The following is a 14,577-nucleotide window of genomic DNA, read 5'->3' on the forward strand; positions in this document are numbered from 1 at the left end:
CGTGGATCTGTCCTCCTCTGCAATGTGGTGATTTGCAGGTTTAACAGGCTTAGCAGCACGCCTGCACACTCGTTGGAGGTGTCCTATTGTTCCACAGCCCTTGCAAACGTATCCTTTGAATCGGCATGAATGGAAACGATGATCACCCCTACAGCGCCAACAAGGTGTTAATGGCCTTGCATTCATCACCCTCGATGGTGGACTCTGAGACTTCTGCGGACATGTAGCTGCAGGCATGTGTGACTTGCCCTGTATGTTACGATTCGAAAACAACATCACTTTGTTCACAGTACTTGTAGCAGCACTTGTGTGCTGAGAGATTTGCTTCGTATTGTCACTGGTGGCAATGAATGCCTGGGCTATCGCTATGGCCTTACTCAGGGTTGGGGTCTCTACAGTCAAAAGTTTGCGAAGTATGGTTTCGTGGCCAATGCCAAGTACAAAAAAGTCTCTGAGCAAGTGCACCAAATGTCCTTCAAATTCGCAATGTCCTGCAAGGCGTCTCAGCTGGACGACATAACTCGCCACTTTCTGGCCTTCAGACCTTTTGTGGGTGAAGAACCGGTACCTCGCCATCAGAACGCTTTCCTTCAGGTTCAAATGCTCTCGGACCAGTGTGCACAAATCGTCGTACGATTTCTCCGTGGTTTCACTGGAGTGAGCAGATTCTTCATGAGGCCATATGTTGGTGCCCCACAGATGGTGAGGAGGATCGCCCTGCGTTTGGCAGCGCTCTCTTCCCCATCTAGCTCGTTGGCCACGAAGTATTGGTCGAGTCGCTCCACAAAAGTTTCCCAATCATCTCCCTCCGAGAATTTCTCCAGGATGCCCACTGTTCTCTGCATCTTTGGGTTCGTTATCTGTATCTCGTCGCCAGTTATTGTGTATGGAGAAAGAGTCAGACTGAACACTGTGAGCTCAAAGTAAAGTGTGACCTTAGTCTTTTATTGCAGGTCTCCAAATTGCCTCTCCAACCTATGAAGCCTCTTTATATACCTGTGCTCCCAAGGGATTATGGGATCCCTTGGGACTCCAGGAGATGAGCCCTCTGGTGGCTGTACAGAGTAAATGCAAGTATACATATACAACAGATGACGTGTTTTTTTTTGTCGGCCGACTGCCAGGTTGGGCCGACAATTATGGCCGTGAGTTTGGCCGGGCCGCCAACAGGCAGTCTGGCACCCCCTCTTGGGTGCCAGGCCACTGGCCTGTCCAAAACCCTTCCTGGTGGCCCAGTGGACCTAACTAAAATGAATGCAGAGTTCGCAGTGGCCCTGCCCTTTAACTGAAGGGAAGAGACGTCGTGACGCGCCAGTACGATGATGTCATCAGCCCGGCGCTGATGACTGACAGCGGTGGACATTCCGCCCCGCCCCCCACTTCCGCCCAGCTACTGACAGCCACTCCGCCCCACCCCCACTTCCACCCCCATGATGATCCACTTCCGCCCCGCTGGAAACAACCCCGAGGAGCTGAATTTCGACGGATGGGCCGTCGTATCCAATGCGGCGACCAGATCACTTCAAAAACAGTAGGTCCACCCCGTTTCGGGCAGAGGTGAATTTCTCCCCCTTAGTGCCTTGACCAGTTCATACCCAATAGGTCCCAGCTGCAACCTCAGAAGAGTAACTTCTTACTGCGATAATGTGTCATTTTCCATTTCCCACAGTTGGCAGTTATTGTGGTCCCTCTTAGTGAGATTGTTAATTAGTGCTGCATGCTTACATCCACAGCTGGTTTAAAGCTCGATGTCAATTTACTCGCTATTTGTTTCCTAAATATGAGTGGGTTCAGTGCTGAATTTTGCTGATCAGGGCAGACAGAACAATTACTGTTTTGTTTGCAGTCATGGCTCCAAATTATCACCAATTGATCCCAATTTTAACTGTGGGACAGTTTTAGACCAATGGATAGCATGTGAGTTAGAAACATGAGTTATAAATGATGTCTGGGGTATTTTCACTCCCAGGCCTTATTTAAATCCCTCCAGCTGGATGCCTGCCCTTTATGGGCAAAAGGTGACACATTAGCTGCTGGTACTGAGGGGGGAGCAGTGGAAGTCTATGGCTGGGGAGGCCTCAGCTTCCCCTGTGGTGTGTGGGAATAATCCTGCTCCTCCTGGCCCCAGAAAGAAAGTTTTTTAAAAAAACTTTTGGGCCTCTTCTGGCTCCTATCCACTCTCTGCTACACCCACATGCATATGTAAAAAAGGAACCCGCCAACTTTGGGTGGAGGTTTTTGCCATCTGCTCAACTGAGCAAGTTAAAAATCCCAACCTGTCAGCTCCCGACAGTTCCAGAGTGGCAACATAAACTACCAGGCAGGTAGGATTAATATTGCAGCCCATAATTTTCCAGGAAAGTTAAATTCAGACAGAGGATTGTGCTCAGCAAATAAACAGGCAGAGACTACAGGATAAATCAACATTTACTATCCAATGCATCAAACAGTAACCTCATTAATAACCAGCGCTTACCCTGTTCCATCTGTACTGTCCATAAAGTGGCAGTGTCACCATCATTAATTTTAACTCAATCACAACATAGACACACTCTCAGTGGACTTGTGAAAAATTGCAACTTGTCACTTTGTGTTAGCTGCTGAAAATTAATAAGGGGTTTTACAAGGGCTTGTTGGTCATGAATCAGAGTGCTCGTGTTACTGTTAGGTTTGCTGTTAGGAGCTACTCCTGTCACCTTTTACCGAGTACAAAACTGTATGAGGCTGAGATGGAGGCAAGGTTCAGGATAGGTGGCGAAGTATTTGAACACTGCTTATCCTCTCTTCCCTTTTCTGTCTTTTTAAGGATTTCTCTTTTGGTCTTGGAGCTAACACCAGATACATTTGAAGTCGTGGAAACCCCATTCTCCCTTATAAAAAGAGGACTGAACCTAGTATATAATGGGCTTATCTGTCATAAAGTCAGTGAACAATTTTAAACCTGTGGACTGGTAACAATGAAAGGAGGCTCATTTCTCTGATGAAGTGCTTCACTTCTTTGATTTATTCACCATCCACAAGTTGGCTCCATTTCTATTTTCTCCTCATCGTTCGCGGGACAGAATGAGAACACTACATATGGCACTATCCCAGCATCCATAGCAGTAATGAAAGCTTTCTATTAAAACTGCCAGGCCTTTATCTCCAGTGAGTGAAGGCAAGAGAAATGCTGTAAAATAATTCCACATGCAGCTGTGAGATAATGATCCTGGGGCAAATAGGTTGGAAGGTTGCAATCTTAATTGTGAAACTCCCATTGTAGGCAAAAGTATTGAGAGGGCAGGTACAAGGTAAGGATGGATCACTAAAGGTTAAAGTTATATATTGATTGAAAGTATGGAGATTCCACCGGGTACTTTCACTCACTACCTCTCGTCTGCTTGGCACTTTAATAGGTTTCGGTCACAATAGTTCAATGCACTGCTTTAACAGTTGGCCACTTACCCCAATGGTACTGCCAGGAACTAAAAAGATGATACTCACCAGCATTACTGTCACCTGGAGTTCCCCTAGAGTGAAACAATATCAAACTCGTGGATAGAAACATAGAAAATAGGTGCAGGAGTAGGCCATTCGGCCCTTCTAGCCTGCACCGCCATTCAATGAGTTCATGGCTGAACATGCAACTTCAGTACCCCATTCCTGCTTTCTCGCCATACCCCTTGATCCCCCCCTAGTAGTAAGGACTACATCTAACTCCTTTTTGAATGTATTTAGTGAATTGGCCTCAACAACTTTAATCTAAAATTAGTTTTGTGAAAATCAAAACCTTCACATTTATCTACACCTCTCAGCTCTATCCTGTTGTACTCAATTTGCTACCAGAGATAGTCTTGGAGCTTCACAGCCCATTGAGCCATTTGAGATGTGACTGATAGGCTTGTTATCAACTGTCTCATACTTGGGCAGTTTATACCTTCCAGCCTGAAGATTAGAATTTATCGATAATGAACCTTGAGGGAGAAATTGGGCTACTTTGCGCCTCTCCTTAGCGCCCCTAGGGCAAACAAGTTTGCGACCGGACGCGACGAGAACAGCATCTCCCGCCAAATTCGGTGGGAGTTTTGTGGCAGCAGCGGCGGTAACATGTAGCGCCCCGCTCTGCTGCACATGGCGATACAGACGGTATCACCGTATACAGCGCCCCGGTAGCGCCCCTGAATAAAAATTGGCCCACGTCCCCTGGCTGCACTTAAGCAAGGACCTGATCACCAAGCTCTGCCACCTCCTGCAACCAGACTTTGAGCCTTCGATCAGGTGTGAACAGCTCTCTCAGTGGCAGTCAAGGTCACCATCGCACTCAATTTCTACACCAGTGGATCCTTCCAGTGTGCGACAGGAGACAGCTCCAACATCTCCCAATTTGCCATCAATTGCTACACCTGAACCTCGGTTCTGCCCCCTGCAGCATCGCCGGTGAACAACACCGACAGTTGCAGGAGGCATTATTCGGGAGGCTGGATGGTCTGGAGAGCTGTTTAAAGGGGATGATGGTTACGGGGGGGGAAAATTTGTTATCATGCCCAATGTTCATTTTTCAGGATTTTCTTGGGCCGCGACGGAACAGCCCTGCACTCTGCTAGAGTGATTGGGCTGATCATCGCAGATCGCGTCTGCCGTCCGCAACAAATGACCTCTTTTCGTTGCAGAGCCTGCAGCGATGGCCCTTCCCTTTAAGGGAGGGAAGGAACCTCCCATTGCCAGCAGCGCAGCCCTCGACATTGGGCAGCGCTGCTCCACTACTGCCGCTCCTGCCCTCCCAAGGGAAGTGGTAGCGCTTGATTTAGCGCTCCACTTCCTTCATAGAGCATTAAACTGGAAGTTTGAGTTGGAGTCCCTCGCGTAGCGCCCAGCGATACGTTTGCGCTAGCGCAAAAGTTATCGCTGCTAACGGGACGCTATGCAATTTCTCCCCCATACAATTCCAAATCGTAGGCGGCGATTTTGCTGACCTTGGTGGGTCCAGGCCGGGCGATGCAGTGGTGAATCCCGATCTCGTTGTTGGCTCCATCCCACTCTGTGAAATGAATTTCCCCTGATGGGGCTTGTTAAGCTGGCCCAGCGTGTTTCACGGCCAATTAGAGGAAGCGGGTCTGATGATGTCATTTGATGATGCGTCATCAGCTGGTTTCCTCAAAGGGACCATGTTCAAATGTATTTTGGCATTTGTACTGTCAGTGTTCTACAGCATTGAGGTGCTGCAAACACTGACACGCATTGCACAAAGGTGCAGAGCTGCACCCAGGCCCTCCATATGCTTATGGAGGAAGTCACAGCATTCAGGGAGGTCCTCTTCCCTTCTCATGGGCAGAAGAGACCTCCCCAGGACACCAACGCAGCCTGGTTGCACATTGCGGATGAGGGCACAAGCAGGGATGTGGTCAGAAGGCCCTGGGTACAGTGGTGCAAACCTAGCAATGATTCATTAGATCAGGTAACGTGAGTACAAAGCTACACTCAACCTCATCCTGCTGTACCTCTCATCACATCCCCATCACTCTGCCTTCCCTACCCTACTCCTGCACATTCTTACTCACATCAACTTACCTTGCACCTCCACCCATCCCTCTCTCTGTATTATCATATCCCCATCTCACTAGCCACTCCTCACACTCACCCTCATCCTAGTGCAATTATACCAACTAACAGCATACAAGGGTATGAACTTGAGTGTTTTATGTAATGTTAATGTAAAGTTTCTGTTAATGTGTTGTCAAACATTGAAAGCTTTATTTTCAACACTTTGCGTCCTTGGACAAATTTGTGTGCACCTTTGGAAGTGGCTTAATAAGTTGCAGTGAATGGTGAGACATAACAGTACCCCCTGCAATGGTGATGAGTGTGAAAGGAATGGCGTGGGCATTGTAGGGATGCTTTGTGGTGTTGGTGTGGGGTGGTACCAATGTGGCGCATCATGTGGCAGCCAGGGTGTACAGCGTCACGTGAAGTAAATCTGGCCATGGTGAGGCCATCCCTGGCGTCCCGGGCAGCAATGTGGTCGGGTGCTGATACCCTGTGTCCTGTGCAGCATCAATTGATTGAGGAGAAGGTTGGTTTTGTTGTTGGTCCTGCTGGTGTTGGGGCTAATCGTGGTGGGATTCTGAGGACCAAAATGGGAGAGTATAAAGGGCACCCATGCTGATGGAATAGATCGCAGTTGAAGTTGAGATAACAGAAGCAATCTGTCAATGGTGAGAGAGCTTGCTGCAATGAGATGACACTGGCTGGAAAGTTTGCATCAAACATTTGCAACCTGCATGAGGCTCAATCTGAGTTCCAAAGGGAGAAACCAACAGCCGCTGTGCTTGGAAAGTGAACAGGTGTGAAGTAGAAGCTTTTATAGTGCAACTCTTTTTGAGTAAACAAAACAAACATTAGATCAAGTGCCCCCCCGATCTGGGGAACACTACAAACATTTCACAAGGCCCTTTTCTTTTTTGGGGGTTTTTTTTTGTTTTTTTTGGGGTGATTTTTTGTGTTTTTTGGGGGGTTTTTTGGGCACTAAAATCAGTTTTTTTTCCAAGTGCCCCCTATAAAAGGGGAGGGGGACACTAAAAACCCCGGCAATTAAAACAAATTAAACTTTAAAACATAAAATCAAATTAAAATTTGGTTGCCGGGCGTGATGATGCACTCCAGTCCCTCCGGTGCCCACCTCTCGCGGAAGGCCGCGAGCGTACCGGTGGACACCGCGTGCTCCATCTCCAAGGACACCCTGGACCGGATGTAAGAGCGGAAGAGAGGCAGGCAGTCAGGTTGAACGACCCCCTCGACCGCCCGCTGCCTGGACCGGCTGATGGCACCCTTGGCCGTGCCCAGGAGCAGTCCTACGAGGAGGCCTTCGGACCTACCCGCTCCCCTCCGCACAGGGTGCCCAAAGATCAGGAGAGTGGGACTGAAGTGCAGCCAGAATTTCAGGAGCAGCCCCTTCAAATAATGGAACAGGGGCTGCAACCTTGTGCACTCAATAAAAACATGGAACACGGACTCCTCCAGACCGCAGAAATTGCAGGCGGCCTGGGAGTCCGTGAACCGGCTTAAAAATTTGTTGCACGGCACTGCTCCGTGCACCACCCTCCAGGCCAAGTCCCCGGCGAATAGTGGGAGGACCCCTGCGTAGAGTGCCCTCCATCGGGGACCCCCGCCTCCTCCGGACGGCAAGATGGTACGCCATGGCGTGTCCGGACAGCAGGCGAGGATGGCAAAGTTGAGAGTGTGCAGGAGCAGCCCGTACAAGAAACCCCTCCGCGCGGAACTGAAAGGCACGGAGGGGATTTCCCCGAGGCGGCTCAAGTTGTGAGGCGCCGGCCCCCGAGGGAGGTTCCGGGGTTTGGCGCTGATGAGGAATTCCGTCCGGACGGGGGTCAGTTCGGACGGGATCTCCCCACGTGCTTGAGCCTCCTCGATGCACCTAACGAAGTCAGGGCCCAGAGCTGTTTTTAGCGACTCGATGGCATCGGCCGCGTGGCGGACGTTGGCAGAATTTAGGCGCCGCGCCAGCGTGTCTGGCGCCATCCAGCCCGCTCCTCCGCCATCGAGCAGGTCCCTGACCCTGGTCACCTCACCAGCCACAGCCCTCTCTTCCGACCGCCACATAAAACCTCGGTCGTGGAGGTACAGATTCCCGAGCAGCGGCTCCTGCAGGACGGCCGCCACTCCAGCCGGCGGAGAGCTGCGCTTGGTGGAGACTTTGTTCCAGACCCTGATGAGTTCCCTGTAAAAGACAGGCAGCTCCCGGAGGGCGGTCCTAGCACCCCCCAAGTTCACAAACAGGAGCTGCGTGTCATAATTGAGGTCGCGCTGCTGGCGGAAGAAATACCTCGCCAGAGCGCACCACCTAGGAGGGGGCTCGACGTAAAGGTATCTCTGCAGGGTCTGAAGACGGAAAGTTGCGAGCTGGGCGCTGACGCACACCAACGACTGACCGCCCTCCTCAAGCGGGAGACTCAAGACCGCAGCAGAGACCCAGTGCTTCCTGTTGTTCCAGAAGAAGTCCACCAGCTTCTTCTGTATCTTGGCGACAAACGCAGGGGGCGGGGTCAAAGTGACCAGCCGGTACCACAACATTGCGGCCACCAGCTGGTTTATGACTAGCGCTCGACCCCTGTAGGACAGCACTCGGAGCAGTCCTGTCCAGCGCCCTAGGCGAGCAGCGACCTTGGCCTCCAGCTCCTGCCAGTTCGCCGGCCAGGCTCCCTCGTCGGGGCTAAGGTAGAGTCCCAGATAGAGGAGATGGGTCGTGCTCCAGGCAAAAGGCCTGAGCTCCTCCGGCAGGGAGTCCACCCGCCACTGACCCACCAGGAGTCCGGAACATTTCTCCCAGTTGATCCTGGCGGAGGACGCGGCCGAGTAAATCTCCTGGCACTCACGCATCCTCCGCAGGTCAGCGGGATCCTCTACCGCGAGGAGCACGTCATCGGCGTAAGCCGAGAGGACGACCTCCACGCCCGGCCCTTGCAGAGCCAGTCCCGTCAACCTCGTCCGCAAGAGGCGCAGGAAAGGCTCCACGCAAACGGCGTATAACTGGCCGGACATGGGGCATCCCTGGCGCACCCCTCTCCTAAAGCGAAGGGGCGCCGTCAAGGACCCATTAACCTTAATCAGACACTCCGCGGCGGCGTACAAAAGTCGGATCCGGGCGACGAAATGCGTCCCGAACCCGAAAGCGCTCAGAGTTCCGAGCAGATAGTCGTGATCCACCCTGTCGAACGCCTTCTCTTGGTCGAGGGATAGGAAGGCAACTGACAGACCAGCCTCCTGGGAACAATGGATGAGGTCCCAGACCAGATGGATGTTATCGTGGATTGTCCGGCCCGGGACCGTGTAGGACTGGTCGGGGTGGATCATGTGGTCCAGCACGGCACCAAGGCGAGCAGACATCGCCCTGGCGAAAATTTTGTAGTCCGTGCTGAGGAGGGAGACCGGGCGCCAGTTCTTAAGGAGGCGGAGATCGCCCTTCTTAGGCAGCAGGACGATGACTGCCCTGCGCCAAGAGAGGGGCATCTCCCCGGTCGCCAGACTTTCCCCCAGGACCCGCGCGTAGTCGCCCCCCAGGACGTCCCAGAACGCCCTGTGGAACTCCACGGTCAGCCCGTCCAGCCCTGGGGATTTTCCCCTCGAGAGCCGGTCGAGGGCACCGGTCAGCTCCGCCAGGCTTAGCGGAGCTTCCAGGTTTGGTGACTGAAGAATCCTGAGCCAGACCCAATGCCTGCCCCATTCATCAGTCACAAATTTCTTGTTAGGCTCCTTCAATAAGTATCAGTCTACTCTCAATCATCAGCAAATTGATGGAAGGTGTCATCAATAGTGCTAACAAGCGGCACTTACTCACCAATAACGATGCTCAGTTTGGATTCCGCAAGGACCACTCGGCTCCAGACCTCATTACAGCCTTGGTCCCATCATGGACAAAAGAGCTGAATTCCAGAGGTGAGGTGAGAGTGACTGCCCTTGACATCAAGGCAGCATTTGATTGAGTGTAGCATCAAGGAGCCCTAGCAAAACTGAAGTCAATGGGAATCGGGGAAAGCTCTCCACTGGCTGGAGTCATACCTAACACAAAGGAAGATGGCTGTGGTTGTTCGAGGTCAGTCATCACAGAGCCAGGGCATTGCTGCAGGAGTTTCTCCAGGCAGTGTCCTAGGCCCAACCATCTTCAGCTGCTTCATCAATGACCTTCCCTCTATCATAAGGTCAGAAGTGGGGAAGTTCACTGATGACTGTACAGTGCTCAGTGCCATTCACAACTCCTTGGATAATGGAGCAGCCCATGCCCGCATGCAGCAAGACATTCAGGCTTGGGCTGGTAAGTGACAAGTAATACAAGTGCCACACATGTGCCAGGCAATGACTATCTCCAACAAGTGAGAGTCTAACCACCACCCCTTGACATTCAATGGCATTACCATCACTGAATCCCCCACCAGCAACTTTCTGGGGATCACTACTGACCAGAAACTTAACTGGACCAGCCACATAAATGATTCTATGATAAATACTGTGGCAACACGAGCAGGTCAGAGGCTGGGTATTCTGTGGCGAGTGTCTCACCTCCTGACTCCTCAAAGCCTTTCCACCATCTATAAGGCACAAGTCATGAATACCCTACACTTGCCTGGATGAGGTCAGCTCCAACAACACTCAAGAAGCTCGACACCATCTAGAAAACAAAGCAACCCGCTTGATTAGCACCCCATCCACCATGCTAAACATTCACTCCCTCCACCACCGGCGCACCGTGACAGCAGTGTGTACCATCTACAAGGTACCACCTAGAAGGACAAGGGCAGCAGGTGCATGGGAACACCATCACCTCCACATTCCCCTCCAAATCACACACCATACTGACTTGGAAGTATATCGCCGTTCCTTCGTCGTCGCTGGTGAAAATCCTGGAACTCCCACCCTAACAGCACTGTGGGAGTACCTTCACCACACGGACTGCAGCAGTTCCAGAAGGTGTCTCACCACCATCTTCTCAAGGGCAATTAGGGATAGGCAATGAATGCTGGCCTTGGCAGTGATGCCCACATCCCATGAGCGATTAAAAAAACTATGCATGATCTTCCTATGGTTGCAGACCAGCTGCACATTGAGGGAGTGTAGGCCCTTGTGGTTCACAAACACTCCTGGGTGATGATGGGGTGCCCTGATGACCACATGTGTGCAGTCGATGAAGCCCTGCACTTGTGGGAAGCCAGCCAGAGCAGCAAAGCTGAGCGCCTGCTCAGTAATACTGCCAGTTGATGTAATTGGCTGACTTATCAAACAGGTCATCTGTGGGTGGCTGACTGCGAAATGCCGCAAATGTCTGCTGCACATACCTAGAAGGAGCCTGAGACGAAGAAGTTGAGGGTGGCGGTGACTTTGACAGCCACTGGTAAGGAGTGTCCAGCAGGACCTATGGGCAGCCGGACTTTCTCCAGCAAGGTGCAAATGTCTGCGACGGCCTAGCATAATCACCTGAGCCTCCTTTGGCACTGCTGCTCAGTCATGTGGAAGCTCATCTTCTGCCTGTATACCCTGTGTTGGGGGGTATCGCCTCTGGTGCGGTGCAGCCCTGGGCAGATGCCATCTATCCTGTGTAGCATCAGGTTATTGTGGAGAGGGTTGGTGGTACTGTTGTTGCTGCTACTAGTGTTCCTGGTGCTGCTGGTGTTAGGGGTCATTGTGGTCCAATTCTGAGGACCAAGGTGAAACAGTATAAACAGCACCCATGCTGATGTAATAGATGGCAGGTCAAGTAAGCATTAGAAAATTAATGGTGTGATAGGTAGGAGCAAAATTTGCAGAAAAGACTTGCAAACCCGAGAGACCTAATCTGCTGAAAATGCACTTAGCAACAACATTTCCATTAGGAAAGTAAGCAGGTGTCAGGTGTCAGTATTTATTGTGCTTTCCACGCTCTACATTAATGACCTCGATCAATGGCCACTGAACTTCCACCTCAGCTTGACAGACGTGGTTCCCAAGCTGCCTGATTCCCGTAGAAATTCAAAAGGTTTGGTTAAAAAGGCGGTTACGGGTTTGACAACAAGCTGATAATGATCTAAATTAGGTCACCTGCCTCTGCCAGTTGTGATATGTCCTTACTATACAGTACAAATGCACACGAGGCCCATACTTGAGAGAAGGTCACTCTGTGACTAGTTACCTTTATTCCAGCACTGAAGTGATGAAGGTGGGTGGAGCTTCCCCTTTCATACCTGAAAGTCCAGGTTAGGAGTGTCTCCCACAAGTCACAAGTTCACCACCTAGTGGTCAGTGTTCTCACGGTGTACAACTTAGGTAGGTTGAGACATGGATTACAATGTCAGTTGAATACATGACATCTTGGGTCTCTGCTGTGCTGGCAAACATGCTCCAGTTAAATGCGCGAGGAGGCGGGATAAGGACACGTCTCCGACTCACCTCCAATCCCGCACTCATGGAAGAATGAAAATTCCGGCCTTTGAAGCAGTGACCTGAACCAAGCAAAATATAAGGGGTGGAGGAGGAAGATCGGGAAAGCAATAGTAATAGGAGATTCAATCGTTAGGGGAACAGACAGGCGTTTCTGCAGCCGCAGACGTGATTCCAGGATGGTGTGTTGCCCCCCTGCTGCCAGAATTAAGGATGTCACTAAGCGGCTGCAGAACATTCTAAGAGGGAGAAGGTGAACAGCAGAGGTCATGGTCCATATCAGTATCAATGACTTAGCTAGAAAGAGGGATGAGGTCCTGCAAGCAGATATTAGGGAGCTAAGAGAGAGATTAAAAAACAGGACCTCAAAGACAGTAATCTCTGGATTACTCCCAGTGCTACGAGCGAGTGAGTATAGAAACAGGAGGATAGAGCAGATGAATGCGTGGCTGGAGAAATGGTGGAGGAGGGAGGGCTTTAGGCTCCTGGGATATTGGGACTAGTTCTGGGGGAGGTGGGCCCTGTACAGTCCGGACAGCTTGCACCTCAACAGAGCTGGGGCCAATGTCCTCGCGGGGAGTTTTGCTATTGCTGTTGGGGCGAGTTTAAACGAAATTGGTAGGTGGGTGTGCACCAGGATGTGGCATTGGAAAGGAGAAACAAGGTGCACAAAGGATTGGGAGAGAAAGATAGCACTAGAGTAAGAAATAGTACGGTATTAAGTGGAGTCAGACTAAGAGGGAACAAGTCGGTCTAAGATAGCTTTACAGTACTCGTGTGTAAATGCATGAAATGTAGTAAATAAGGTTGGTAAGATGCAGGCACAAATAGCCACATGGGAACATGATGTCGTGACCTGGCTCAAAAAAGGGCAGGATTGGGTACTAAATATTCCTGGATATAAGGTGTTCAGGAAGATAGGGAAGGAAAGAAAGGAGGTAGAGTGGCAGTATTGATTATGGAGAATATTACAGTGCTGGAGAGAGAGGATGCCCTGGAGCGGCCAGTGCCATAATCTATTTGGTCAGAGTTAAGAAACAATAGAGGTGTGTCATTACACTACTAGGTGGATTCTATAGGCCACCAACTAGTGGGAAAGATATAGAGGAGTAAATTGGCAGGGAAATTACAGAGAGGTGCAATAACTATAGAGTTGTGAAAATGGAGGACTTCAATATCCTAATATAGAATGGGATAGTGAAAGTGTAAAGGGCAGAGAGGGTGAAGAATTTCTGAAGTGTGTTCAGGAGAGCTTTCTTGATAGGACTTTTCCAGCCCAATGAGGAAGGAGGTGTTGCTGGATCTGATTCTGGGGAATGAGGTGGGGCAAGTGAAGCAAGTGTCAGTAGGGCAACATTTAGGGAACAGTGATCATAATGGTTTAGATTAGCTATGGAAAAGGGCAAGGAGCAATCGAGAATAAAAAATACTTAATTGGAGGAAGGCGAATGGATCTGGCCCGGGTAAATTGGAATCAAAAATTGGCACAAAAAAATGTCATCGAACAAAGGGCTGCCTTTAAAGAGGAGATGATTTGGGTACAGTCAAGGTACATTCCCACGATGGGGATAGATAGGGCAACCAAAGTTAGAGCTCACTGGATGATGAAAGAGATCGAGAGTAAAATGAAGCAGAAAAAGGGGGCTTATGACAGATGTCAAGTTGAGAATACAAGTGAGAACCTGGCTCAATATAGAAAGGTCGGAGTGAAAGTGAAAAAGGAAATAAGAGGGGCAAAGAGAGATTATGAGAATAGATTGCCAGCTAACATAAAAGGAAATCCAAACTCTTCTATAGGCATATAAATAGTAAATGGGTAACAAGAGGAGGGGTGGGGCCAATTAGGGACCAAAATGGAGACCTACACATGGAGGCAGAGAGCATGGCTCAGGTACTAAATGAATACTTTGCATCTGTCTTTACCAAGGAAGAAGATGCTGCCAAAGTCATAATGAAAGAGGAGATTTAATGTATTTGCTTCATAGGTTCTTTGCTTAAGAATTCATGGCAACACATTGCTATTAAGAATTAGTTGGTTTATTAACAAAGATTTAACAATCACACTACACATTACCAGTTCATCCATTAAGCTCACAACTGCATGCTTCACCATTGGTGACCTAGACCCAACTGACTGAGGTCTTTGAGTCTTGTGAACATCACATGACTGGCTAAGCCACTCACAATGCAACAGCTGTCCAAACCTGTGAGCATACTCACAGGTGCATACATTACAAGAGGTAGTTAAGATACCGGATGGGATTAAAATTGATAAAGAGGAGGTACTAGAAAGGCTTGGAAGAGCTGTGACATATGGAATGGATTCCTTCTAGAGGACTGCACATTACAACCTGAAGGATCAAACCTTCCTCGCCAACAGTGGACACCATCAACCACCTCAGAACCGGTCATGGTTGAAGCTACTACCTTCTCCATAGGTGGAAGATTAAAGCATCCCATCATGTGACTGTGGAGCTCCTGATCAGACCCTGGAGCACATCACTGAGCACTGCCCTCAGGGGGAATCTGCAGGCAGCCTGCAGGCTATTACACCGGAAGCTTTGGCCTGGATATCCAACTTAGATATTGACATTTGATTTGCTTTGCTACAACCATACGAAAGAAGAAGACTAGAAAGGCTGGCTGTACTTAAAATTGATAAAGAGGAGGTACTAG

The sequence above is a fragment of the Pristiophorus japonicus genome, chromosome 6, assembly GCF_044704955.1.
Source record: "Pristiophorus japonicus isolate sPriJap1 chromosome 6, sPriJap1.hap1, whole genome shotgun sequence".
In the NCBI taxonomy this organism is placed as follows: Eukaryota; Metazoa; Chordata; class Chondrichthyes; family Pristiophoridae; genus Pristiophorus; species Pristiophorus japonicus.